Source organism: Castor canadensis, chromosome X (assembly GCF_047511655.1).
Source record: "Castor canadensis chromosome X, mCasCan1.hap1v2, whole genome shotgun sequence".
NCBI classification, from domain to species: domain Eukaryota; kingdom Metazoa; phylum Chordata; class Mammalia; order Rodentia; family Castoridae; genus Castor; species Castor canadensis.
This window is the reverse complement of record NC_133405.1, coordinates 134,840,739-134,854,648: the sequence shown is the minus strand read 5'-3', so window position 1 is coordinate 134,854,648 and position 13,910 is coordinate 134,840,739. Positions and strand designations below refer to the sequence as shown.

At 38.5% G+C, this 13,910-nt stretch overlaps 1 protein-coding gene across 1 annotated transcript in view; it reads right to left on the bottom strand.

Annotated features, from left to right (window-relative positions):
- The window catches only part of Mid1 (midline 1), a 328,176-nt gene extending 318,012 nt beyond the window's left edge, over positions 1–10,164 (bottom strand). The window contains exon 1 of the mRNA XM_074064164.1: positions 9,914–10,164. The gene's annotated coding sequence lies outside the window, so the exon portion shown is untranslated. The remainder of the gene's footprint in view (positions 1–9,913) is intronic.
- Positions 10,165–13,910: the final 3,746 nt, after the last annotated feature.

The following is a 13,910-nucleotide window of genomic DNA, read 5'->3' as shown; positions in this document are numbered from 1 at the left end:
TTTGGAAACAGGAAATAATGGCTAAAACCTAACCCTTAAAATAGAGAAACTTTCAATTGGTCACATATGTTTGTACATATGTTATGTACATAGAAATGTATGTAGATATGTAGTGATGCTTTGTTATTTAATAGTGATTCTAGTAGATAAAAAAAGAATTGGGTGCACTGACACCAATATGTGGAAATAACCTACTAAAACTGTGCAAGTCCTGAAAGTCTTAGAAACATTAATAAAATTTATTTTTTATAAAAAAATAAATATATTTTGGAATATAGCAAAATGTACTTTTCATTGGAATCACTAATATTATATATGCAAAACCTAAAGTTAACTTTTCAATTCCTGATCAACAGCAATAAATTATACACAACACACACATACAGAAACACACATACACACATACTATTATTTTCCTGACAAGAAGGCAGGTCATTTATAATTGCATAATTTAAAACTCACATATTGACTTATGCTACCAAAATACAGCCTTGAGTAAGCAGAGAAACAAATAAATCAAATAGACAAGTATATATAAAATAGGCTATTTCAGAGATAACATGGGACAGATTTTATTAAGTAATTTATGACCTACAGTTGGTTGGCAAAAGCCTTCCTCCTCCACTAGTTTTAGTCTTTCTGAGCAGAATAAACAGACCAGTGGGCTTGATGGTGTATAAAGCTCACATTTTTATCTCTTCAAGAGCTTGATTTGGGGGGTCTGGAAGCAAAAGTTCTCACCATTTTTCATTGATTGTAATGTTTGATGCGTTTTCTCTTTGCTGTGACCTTCATGTTGGATCATTCTGCTGGTTCCTTCATTATCTGCAGACTATTGGCAAATGATTTATTGGCAGGTAACTCCACTCAAGGACAAAGTGAACTCATTCAGTGGTTTCACACTGTCTGGCTCTGGATTCCTCTGTGGCATTGTGAGTCCTAAAACTTTCAGGGTTGGAGTAACTGCCATGCACATGCTGATTGGAAGTTTCTATGCACTGCTCCTGCTTTGAACTCAGCAAAGTCACAGCCAAGTGGACCATTACAAAGTGAAAATGGCTGTCCCTCTAGAGATACAATTCAGATTTAAAATGGATGTCTTACAATGCCCTTACATCTTGAAATGCATTTGCACCCAAATGGGCCATGTAGAGAAGAAATTACTGAAGACAAGGAAAAAGGAGTGGAAAGAGGAAGAACTTAAAAACTTGCCTAAGACCTCTATTTAAGATACCATCTTCCACTCCACTTCCTTCCACACCCTCACCCAAATCCGAGCCAGGGTGTACACAGTCAAATCTCACATACCCAGATGAAGTTCATACAGATGTCTTGCAATCTCCCACTCAAACAATGCACAAGTGAAATGACAGAATGGAAAGCCTCCCACTCTGTCTCACGTTTCTATATGAAAATAAGTGTTTCTTGCGTGTAAAGAAATAACTCAATTGAATCTTGATGAAAAATTTCATCATCTTAATAATTCAGTGAAATATCAATGCAGTTTTTATCTGCATTGATACATAAGTGCATCCAAATGTATGCATACAGTATAGGTCTAAAACCAAGAGACTCAAATAATGTGTGCCAAGAACAAAGGGAAATAAATGGAACAAGGCAATGGAAGAATATTAGTAGTGACTTGTATCCTACGATGCCAGGACACCTGCAGAGAGGAAAGCTAATACCTGGATTCCACAGTGCTTAACCCCCTTGCTCCCCTTCACCTGCTCATTCCAAGGTTTTCCAATCCCTATGGCTGCAGCTTTCACCACCTAATGACTCCCTTTAATGAGAAAGAAATTCACTGGGATCACTCAAGGGCAATGGAATTACACATGTCATATAAAATGCTCTTGCTAAATGGATTCTAGAAAAAAAAGAATGGTAACCCCCCCAAATCCTACAGGGAACATGAAGTTAATCGAGTGTGCTCATCTGTTAGTACAAACTCTTGGGTTACACTTTCCTAAATCCTATAGTCCTCTTACAAGTGATAAGGAATCTCAGCTGAGAAAAGCAGTGTAGCTTGTTCCAATATGGGATCCCTTAATCCCAGTTGAGGGGAGGGTGGTAAGGGGGCTGGAATGAAGTAGAAGGAGTTTGCCAGACAACTAAGGTTAATAGCTGCCCTGTACATTATCAACCAGGAGAAAACTTCACTTAGGAAAGCTTGCAGTGTTGAGATCTCAACTGTCAAGGCCCTCATGCATCATCCCACCCTCTTCCCACCCCCAGGAAGTTATCTAAAATAGCTATTCTTCCAGGTTTCATTGATGATGAATTTTTGGAGTTATAATGATAACTCATGTGTAAGATTTGTAAAGAAGTGGTTTTCCTTTAGTCACATCTCTTTTGATTGTTCCAAAAACATTTTAGAGGCCAATGTTTATGACAGAACTTTTAAAGATGAGGGACTGAGGCTAAAAAAAACTTAGCTAGTGAATGGAGGATCTAGGACTTGAACCCACAGGATGCCTTTCAGCTCCAAAATTCATGCCTTTTCTATTCCATCAGGCTCCAAATGATTCTTCTCCCTTCACCAAACCAGGTTAACTTCTATTGTTCTCTATCATAAGGACACCAGTATCCCTCTAGTTATGTGAACCAAATTTCTGGGAGAAATCTGCAGGTCCCTCACCATCTCCCTTGTCCCATTCATTATCCACTCTTGTTGATTTCAATGCCGAAATACAACTGAAATCCATCTGCTTCTCTTCATCTCTACCACCATGATATTGTTACATAACGACGTCATCTTTTCCTGAGTCAATTTCCTAGCTCCTATCTGGTCTACCCCAAATCATTCTGATGCCCCTCAAATCTGATCTACTTTCCAGGTGGCTGGCAATGTGGATTCTTCAAAAGACAAATGTCATCTCTTATTGAAAATTCCCTAAAAGAGTCGGCCATTTCTCATTCCTCTGAATACCTGAATTCATCTTTTCCTTTACACTCTCAGCTCAAGCATCCCTTTCTTAGGGAAGTGTTCTTTGACTTCTCTGCTGATTTGCTAAATCTTCCTATTGCAATCTTATGGCAACATGTAGCTACACTTTATAGCGTTTATTCCTTTTATAGCACCTTTACTCTTATTTGTGTGATATGTTATTGGCATTTGTCTCCTGCACTAGACTGTTACCTACTTAAATGTGGTTTCTACTTAGGCCTTAGCATGTAGGGAGATGCCTGTTGTAGAACAAGCATTTGGTAAATATTGATGAATGGATATTGAGTTTCTCCTTTTCCTTTTCCTCTTCTTCCTGCGCTACCTTTCTAACTTTCCTGCCCTTTCTATCTAAACTAACCTTTATCCCATTCTTTCTCCCATCCTCACAAGACCTTGTTCTCTTATTCAGTCTTAATTGGAAAGAAATCCTTACCAAAGTAGTAGACATGGCAACTACAGATGTTGCTCTCCCTAAAGCTGTGTGATTTCTACTCAAACACTCTTGATACCTTGGAAGATAATGAAAGCATTCTCTAATGCTGAGATTTAGGTATCCTTGTGAGGTGGGGAAGATAGATCCTATATCGTGGGTTCCTGGGGGAAATTCTTTTCCAATTTAACCCAGCTGAAATGGGAAGGTATCTTGCATTTGCTGCTGCCAGTCTGAAGTCATGATATTATTGGCATTGCTTGCCCATGAACCCTCTTGATTGTAGCAGCTCATATTGTTGTCACTTCAGTGGATTTATAGGCATTATTTGAAACAAGACTTACCTGTTAGTAGAAGAGAAGTCACACACCTTACAAAGTCATTTAAAGAAGGGGAAAGAAGAGAGAGAAAGAGAGAGAGAGAGAGAGAGAGAAGAAATTGCCTTGGTGCTCAGATGGGACTGGAGGAAAGACAGGAGACATATGGAACCCATTCAGCATACTGGTACTTAATGCATTTATGGACACATATTAGAAGGATTGAAAAATTAGCTCACTGAGAAGTGTAGCAACTTGGTGGTTATTCCTTGGGGGTATGAAGGTACACCTGCATTCCCTTATAATACCATCTGAGGAAGAAATATAGGCTTGATTGTTATCTTCTAGTGGAAATTCAGAAATAGCATTGAAGAAATGCTGGATTTTGGCACAAAGTATGATGGCATAGTACAGAAAAGCACAGGCATGCCAGCTTGCTGTTCAGGAGTTGAAACTTCTTAAGAAGTTTATCTCAATTATACTTTCCATTTTATGTGTGCACAGGAAGAATATATAATTTTAAACATTCCATCTAAAGTCTAAACGAGTGCCTTCAATAAATGTAGCATAAACTATTTGAGTGCCAAGAAGACATTGTGTTATAGATTCATTCAAAGAATTCTTTCTTTTTAATGTTGAATCTCACAATAGATAGTATCTGAGATTCAATGAATGTAAGTCAGATACAGAAAGTCACTTAATCTACATTTGATAAAGCTGCCCTGCTTCCTCATCACACAAACACCATATGGTCCCCACTTGCCTTAGCAGGCAATGAACTCTTGCCAGGGCACGTCAGCCCGTGGACATATTCTCCCTCCATCTTGGGAGTCACATCAGATTAAATGTTTCATTTTCTTGCCATGGGGTGTGGCGGATGGGATCTGAGGCCAAGCTTAGCGGCATAATACTCCGAGAGACGCCTACCATCAAGACCCCAGAAAAGCCATTGCTGTGGACTGAAGCCAGGTAGACATCCTACTTACTTTTTAAAAAACTTTATTTCATTGAATCTGCTAACTCAGTTCCTCTCACTCTTGCTGTTGGAAAAGCTTTCAAGCTATTTAATTAATGAGCATGAAGTGAGTATTTATTTTCTTTGATTATAAAACATGTTACTTTTGGGAAAAATCTTAAAAAGTGGAAGCCTATATTGAGATAGCATAGAGTGATACAGAAAGAAGTCTTTAGAATAAAGGTCACAAAACACAAAAACCTACACAGGATAAATAGATAGCACAAATAAGCAGTGAGAACCTAGTATAAGACATTAGAAGGCACATTATGCTTCATTGAAACACAAATTTCAAATCACCGAGTGGGCTGCCAGCTTGTGTCTGTTTCTACTTCTTCACCCTAGAACTGTTTAATTGAGGATTCCTTAATCCATCTCTACCCATTTCAGATCCAACCAATATTTACTGACTGGCGTCATGCCCAGCATTGTGCCAGGTGTGTTCACAGACACGGCCATTTTTAATACTCCTAACTGTCCAATGAAGTGCACATTTCTATCTCCATTGATAGATGAGGAAATTGAATCCCTGATAAATTTAAAATTGCTTCACCCAACCCACCGTTCACTGCTTTGGGAGAAACATGAGAAATATTACCAATTCTTTAGTTTTCTAACTTAAAGCCAAGGCTATCAGTTAGAGTACACTTGTTATCTGTTCTCTGGTACTTTATATACTCTTTTGTTCCCCAAGGCAATACTTGATGAGTATGTCAGTACAGGTATAAATAACTGCACAATTAGATACTCACGGGGGAAAATAATTTTGTTTTAAATATCCAAGGCCTCTGTTGTAGAACAATACCTATAAATAATGCAGCATTTCCTGGCTCAAACTCTTTGATCAAAATTCCAATTCTGACACATGTTAAAACTTGAACTGTCAAATTGAGGAGGTTCTGCTTAATTTCATTTTTGTCTCAAGTTTAAATAAGTGAAGAGCAACTCTCAAGAGAGTGTGAGTATACTTTCTCACACACAGTGCAAGCCATTCTTTATTCAGATACAGCTATTAAGTACCATGCGTTTCTGAGAGTGCTGCGTTCCACAGAGTGCTCCAGTCCATTTTGTTTCCTTTTTAAATACAAATAACATTAACTGAACACTTTTCATCAACATATGAAGTAATTCAATGTTTTTAAAACATTCATTCACAGAAGATTCCATTATATGTGATTACAAGCAATTAATTAAAAATGAAAATGTGCCTTTTAATCTAACTAGGAGTCATAGTTCTGCTTATCACCTCATCAGCTAACCTTTTCTCAAATATATGTGTGTGTGTGTGTGTGTGTGTGTGTATGTGTGTGTCATAAATTGGTTTACCAATGTCCTAGGTACTTGGAAAAACCTACAAGCACAAACCAGTTATTAGTTCATGGTCTCCAAGTTTAAACTTTGCATATACATTCTTTGAAGTAACAGCAGTTGCTTTTGTCTGCTGCCTGAGAATTGTACCTTATACCTTAACTATTTCCAGTGGTAATAAGTCAGTACAAAAGCTCTGGAGGTACTTAGCACTTTAGAAATATATTTTCTTTGTGTGGTGCCCTAGGAATCCCTGACAACCCAAGAGAGAATGGTCTTTTTATTTTTAATTTTTGCTGTGCTAGGAATGGAATCCAGAGTTTTGTACATGCTAGACAAGCGTTCTACCACAGAGCCACACCCCTAGCCTGAAAGAGTGGTCTTAAAAATTACATTAACAAAATATAAAGTGGGATCATCCAGTTCTCTGTCATTTATAGATGCCCTGCAGGGAGAGTCTGGTGGAGTCTTTCCTCTGTTAGCACACGAGGTTCATTGGCATGAACTTGGCGTCCTCTTATGTGGAAATCATCTGTTTAATGGAACTATGGATATCTTGACATGTCAGTTACCCATTCTCTGCCTACCAATGTTTTGTGCCCATGAGTTAGGAAGCTCAGATTTGAAGGATGAACAGCAAAATGTGGGTGATCAAGCAACTCTGTAGCAGATTATACCTCATGTGATGCTCACCATTTAAGTCATGAGATTTCTCTTTGCAGGGATGCTGTCTGCTGCATGAAAACTTGGTTTAAATTCATCTGTCTCTTGTATACACACTTTTCCTCCAGAGTACTTAGCATATGACTTCAAAAGGCACTCAATAAATATTTGCTGAACGAATGTAACAGGAATTAATAAGGCAAAATGTTTTTGAAAGGTAATTGATGTCAAATGGTAGACAGAGAAAGTTCACCAGGGATAGGAATGCTTACTACAAATCTGGTATGGTGGCCAAGAAAGGAATTTGCATTTAATAAATAACTTCTGAAGCCAGGTTCTTTTATGTCTATTGTCCCTAGACTAAGTCATACTGGTGACAGCAGAATCCCAACCAAACAGCAGTTTGAGAAAATAAGTAGAAGCAGTTAGCAAACATTAGAAAAGATCTAGTGAAGAAATTTGTTGCCATCGGCTTTTCAGAAGATCTTTAAGGATATGACAACGCACACATACACACATATGTACTCACTATTTCGCACCTTCTATATAGGATGAAGAAGACAAACTGTATGACATAGAGGGGGCCTTAACACTCCCACAGCTTCATGAAAGATGACAAGAATTAGTATATTTTTCTTTTCACTGACCCACAAGGGCCAGGTTAATAGCATTGCAGCATTTTGACTTGCTCGGTCAGTATTCTGGGCAGTCTCCTCCCTTTTATGTATCATAACAGATATAGAAACTGACCCAATCTGTACATTATACTAGAGAAAACTGAGGAAGCTATGTGATCCAGATATCATCTTCAAGGGGATCTGGTATAGCCTGACGTCCAGGCACAGCCTGATGGCCCAGGTGCCAAGAAGGATAAACAATGGGGCATGTCTGCAGCACTCTCATTATCTGCAGTGATCTGTGGCCAATCCATCCTGAAGCTTTGTCTTAAAGAATGTTCTTCAGGATAATCAGCCAAGAAAAATGAGCCATCAGTAAATTTGCAGCAACCCATACTCTGTATGGAGCATGCTTGCCTCCCTCAGAGAGTCACAACACACATGAGCACCTTAAGGCTCAGAGAAGACCCACTTCCCTTGCTTTTTTCCCCAGTATTTTAAAATATTTTTAAACTAGGACAGCTACTAATATCTCACAGGCCTAAGGAGGCTGCCAGATGGTTGCACCCTCCACTCAAGACCATAGTACTAGTATAATTTGGAAAGAGCCAATACAACAATAAAGCATCCTAACTTTCTCATTGGAGGATAGTTGGGACACTAAAATAAATTTGATCTTCAAGAAGCAATCCTCCTGGAACTCCGATAATATCACAGCACGAAGTATCATAATCAATATTATTACTCCAAAATGAGCTTCCAAGAGCCTGTGATGTGTAGATTCTAGAGCTAGGACTCCCTGTTATCTGCAGTAACTCATGCCACTGGCAAGGAGAATGCTAAACATGAGATGCCAAAACCCTATGCAGACCACCTGCCCTCCCCACCCCAAGAGACTTATCTGACTTTCTGGTTATATATTCCCTTGGCTGTTAATGTAATTAGTGTATAATAACTATGTACATATCAACTCACAGGAAACACGGCAGACATGCTAGTTGATTTGGCTTGGGGCCATCTCATTGGCAGGGTGAGACAACCTGGTATTAAACCATCTGTTATTAACCGTATATTTTAAAATAGTGTTTCGTGTCTCCTGGGTTACTCACTCCCATTGACAGCAGCACAATATCAAGACTCCTATTTTTTCCTAGCAGCACCGGAGGGGATAACAAGCTTTGATACATTTGCATTGTTCCCTCTGCTGTTTGGGCTGTTAAGAATTTTAGTTAATAAAATGCCTCCTGTATTATACATCCCGCTTTTCCTGTTTCTTCTCAGGGAAGTGAGCAGGTTTCATTTAAGCGGTGTTAATAAGGATGGTTGTGGTTTTAGAATCAAAGACCATAAATAAAATTGCCCTTGGCTTTTGTCCTTATGTGTTAAGATAACATTTGCCACAGAGTGGACCATGATTCGCAATTAGAAAAAAAAAAATCATTCTCTAAAATCTGCTTGTTTGCATGGACTACTTCAAATTAATTTAAGAAATTAATTTTGCTGTATCAGAAATCTGAAATTGGACTTTCATGCCACTTGTTGCAGTCAGTAGCACAGTCCTGTTCCCCAAACTCTCAGAGTTAAATCTCTGCATGTATGGGAAAATCACAATATTCCTTTGAAGGGTGAGCACTTAAACCATTCAACATAATTATCCAAGCTAACTCAATTCAGAAAACACTTTGCCTTACGAAAATAAATATGCAAATTTGTATTTTATTTCAAATTACTGTTGACAGCTATAGAAAACTTTCTTTTCAAAAATTTTACCTGTGCTTTAGAACTTGGTGGGACTAGCTTTTTTTTTCTTTTTTGCCTTTCCCAGTTGCCTGTAATTGACTGTTCCCAAGTCTAACTAAAATTTCCCTGCAAGTCAAATACTTCCCCATTTCCATATTTAATTACATTCAGATTGAGATTTTTGTATGTGCATAGGACATAGCCAAATCTTAACTCCGTTGACACAATGCCCTTGACATAAAGCCTTATTCATCTTTCTAACCTTACGTATAAATAGACACACGCTAGTTGTCAAAATGCTAGAGCGAACTTCTGTACATTGTCTAGAACAAAGAGGCCAGCTTCTTTCTCCTGCGTGTCACCGAAGGTGTTCTATATTATGTCCAGCATGCAAGGACTTTGCCGTGAATGCAAAATGATACCTTCCGACTGCCTTTTTAGTGACGAGTTAGCTTCTGCAGACTATTACACTGCCTATGGATTTAAGAACCCCTCTTAGACGTACTCTTACTTCCTTGGGGACTCAGTGCTCTTTGCAAAGCCCCCCAAACTCATTCCCACTGTTTGAAAGTGCAAGAAAGATGAGAAAGTTTGCTTATCGCCAGGGCAAAGAAACTCTTGCCTAGTAAAAACACGCCCCGGAATGTCTAAGGTGCTCAAATTATGGCCTCGGTGGATTTTTGATGTGCAAAGCCGGCAGAGAAAGTTGGCTGGAGGTACGGGCGAAGTATTGTATCTGTTCGGGAAGGCGCCGTGGCGCTGGAGGCTGAGCAGCGCTGCGCCTTTTGCCTCTTGCTTTGCTTCCTGGGTGAGAGCAGTGAGGCGTGCCCCTTAGCAGAAGCAAGCAGAGAGAGAGCGAGCGGTAAGACTCACCGGCTTCCCCATTTTTCCCAGGACGGGGGTTTTGTTCCTCAACTGGGATCTGGAAGAGGCAAACCTGTAGGTCCTTCGAGCAGGCTGCTTTGGGGCCAGTGCCGGCTCTGCTCTTTGCCTGGGATCAGCTGAATGGCTGGGGCGTTCAGGAAGCTTGCTCTGTCCAGCTGGGAAGCTCTCCCCCCTCCAGGGTGTGTGCTTACATGCCTCTCAGTCAGCTCAAAAATCCGCCAAACTCAGGTCAGCCTAACAGGTTTCCTTATATAGGTAAACATGAATTGCATTCCTGGTGAAAGAAGTTAACTAGGAGCCCTGGTAAGCTAGTTAACTCTACACACGCCAGATGGCTCAGTGTCAGTCAGCCTGGGTAAGGTTTGGTTGCAGTACAAAGGGATTTGTGCGATTTAATTAAAATCATCTTTATTCTGGAAGTCTGCAAAATTGGCCCTTCTAGTGTAACTGTGAGTCAACAGCTAGTATTTTATACCATGGGCTGTGACCAACCTAATATTATCGGGAGGCATTGTAGGGAGAAAACCCAAAGTATAGGATATTATAATTTGTCTTTCATGTTTTTAAAGACGGGGTAAGTGGCCCGGGATTGTTTACAAAGAAGTAAATAAAACATGCCATAGAAAGAGAGTGTGAACGAACTTGCAACCAACAAGACTCAAAGGCTTATCTGAGCCTAGTGACTTGCCCAGGACTTTAAGGAGACAATACAATATGATTAGTGCGTGTTCACTCCCTTTACAATGCGGTAATTGCCAGTGTAGCTTTGATAGATGAAATGACAGGTAACGACATCTTTTGCAATAATAACCCTTCTACGCCCACATATTGATGTGCTATTTAATGGTTTCAGAAAAAAAGTTAAGACTTGTGAATCTGCATGATTATATGTAAAAATTTGTGAATAACTTTCCAGATTGAAGAAGATAGGCAAATACATCATTAATTCTAGTTTCAAAATATAGTTTTTAAACATAATTTATGTTGATTGCCTAATAACTGGCTCTTTCCCCCTTTGTTTATCTACCACCTAGCAAAGCAATAATTCTGTCTAATTCTAACTCATCCCACTGGAAACAAGATAGAGTCATGACATTTTTCCCATGTGTGTGAGTTGAAGATTGCTTGCTAAGTAAGACTTACCTTAAAAAGAATAATTTATTCTCATTTTGTCCATCCATTAACTGCTCCTTGATTAGTGGCGACCTTGTTAAAAATAGCTCAGTGTTGTTTTATGTCTCTGCACAGGAGAGTGAATGTTTACACACTACCTAAACCGGCACCAATACAACCAATCTGAAAGCATTTGTGCCAGTAGTGCAGCACAAAAATCACACTGTCAGGAAGAGTAGCTGAACACTGAAAAGCGTTTTACATTGGGCAAAAACGTCTGCACGCAGTTGCTCTTGTACCCCCACAGGAACGCTGTGAAGTGTGCATTAGCTCCTTTTCACAGAGATAACGTGACTGGTCCAAAGTGTTATGCTCAGGTTGTGGAAGATCCCAAATCCCAGATCTTCTAGAATTTAACTCCAATAGCAGTTCTAAAAATAGAATCATTTCGAAGGGGCAGAACGTTGAAATGGCAGTTTTCCATGTTCAAATATAATTTTTAATAATCATATGTCCATAGAGTTTAGATGCAATATACAAATCGATTAAAATACTTTCTATAAAGTCATAACTTACTGCTAAAATGACTGCGTTTAAATGTCTCCAGAAAGATCATAACATGAGATAGGAAGTATATTTTTATTGAATATGAACTTGGATTGCAAAATATTATGAAAATATAACCTTGCAAATATTGCACACATTTTTCTGTTCACAAGATATGCATCTCTCTTGTATCAAGTTAAGACCCATCTTGAGTTCCCCATTGAAAGGAATATTGCTGTTTTCTATTATTGGGTTTTCATTAATCTTTAAAACCCCATGCCATGCTAGGTAAATGGTTTTCACTAATGTAGTCCATTTATGATCCTGTACCCTTAATGTCCTCATAATTCCCACCGAAGCAAGTTCTGTTTATGCAGGAACTTTAGACCTTATTAACATGTTGTCGCAAGATGAAGAATGCATTTTTTTCCAGGGTAGGTTAAACCTTTAAATGCCTTGAACTGGCCTCCAAATTTGTTCTTACAGTTCTAAGCAAACAATCATTTAGGTTTTAAACACAAAATGTTATAAGCCATAATTATTGAATTGGAAGGTCAAAATGAAATTTGTATCTCAAAGCAGCTTATTTCAAAGAGGGAATATAACCCTCTTCTGAATCCATTTTGGATGCTTCAAGAAATGGTTTGGGAAAGACTGGGTCATTAAAGAAGCACAAATTCAACTTAACCAGAGAAGACCCCAATGAGAGAGTACTTACAGCTGGGTAATTACACTGTGCCAAAAATGGTACTTATGGGAAACTAAATAAAACAGGAGACCTACTCGAAGGGGAGAAAATATCATTGTGGTTTAAAGAAAACATCAGGGGATAGATTTTAGAAGTTTCCAATAATATACAACTAATGAATAGTTGAGCTGTCTTTCAAACCTCAGACCATCAAGGTCCAGAATGCTTGCTATTTCTTCTGCTCCCCGAGTGTGCTACCTTACCCTACCCAAGAAAGTGCAAATGCTTTAGAGGCAGAAGATGCTTCAAATACAGCTCCATTTCTTGGATGCATGCCCTTGGGCAAATTATTTAACATTTCTTATCCTGACCTCCAGAGTAGAAATAAAAATGGCTGTGGATCTCACAGATTTCTAAAAGTTCCTAAGGAGATTTGTTTTCATTGACTCCACATATATTATTGATGCTTCTTATGATCCATGGATTCTGCTACATCCTTTGAGGACAGCCATAAACAAACTGGGCATGTCTGCCCCTTCCCCCACCAAGGAGCTTATATAGTCTTGCAGTAAAACACTGTGTGTTACATGTATATTGTGGGATTGTATAATGTCTCCCTGAACTTCTCACAATACAAGAATGTCTAATTGAAGTTCCATATAAATATAAGAATATTGATAGATAAATGCTGTTCAAGCTACAGCTCTCACTGTGGTTAGTGCAAGTTAATTTTACCAACCAAAGGTTGGCCTTACCATGATTAGCCCTGGTGGCCCTGGGCTGAGCTAAACACCAGTGGAAGGTAAAATTTGAAGAATTGATCTATAATGATAATGCCTTTTATCTAACAGTTCATGAGGGTCAGTTAATCCAATTAAAAAGCATCTTTAAAATGCTGGATGTGCAGTGAAGTAATTAATTATCATTATTTTTGTACATAAAAGAATGATGGAAAAGCATAAGAAAGATATCCTTAATATTGTAGCCAATTAGAAGATAACCAATCTTTAAAAATTTACTTCTGTGAAAGAAATATTTAATTGCTGTGATATCATTGTTGGGCGTATATCCTAAGTAAGTCAAGATACAATAGAGACACTTGCACACTGATGTTTACTGCAGCACTGTTCACAATGGCCAAACCGTGGAATCAGTCTAGATGCTCTTCAAGTAATGAATGGATAAAGAAATGTAGTATATCTACACAATGGAGTATAATTCAGCCATAAAGAAGAATGAAATTATGTCATTTTTAGGAAAAAGAATGGAACTGGAAATCATTGTTTAAGTGAAGTAAGCCAGGTTCAAAAAAATCAAAGGGCCAAAAGTCACATGTTTTCTCTCATATGTGGAATTTAAACCTGAACATAGAGATATATTTAATATATATTAATATTAACTATATATATATATATATATATGACATGACTGTAGTTGTAGGACTGTTTGGGGGACAAGGAGAAAGAGGGAGATAGAAAGAGAATGACAGGGGTTGGTAAACAATATTGAAATACATTGTGTCTGTGCATGAAGATGGCATAAGGAAACCCACTGAAAGCTATTGAAAAATAGTGGGGAGGAATGGGGAAAAGAGAGAGAGCAATGGAGCGGTTTGATCTGCTCAAACTATAATGTATG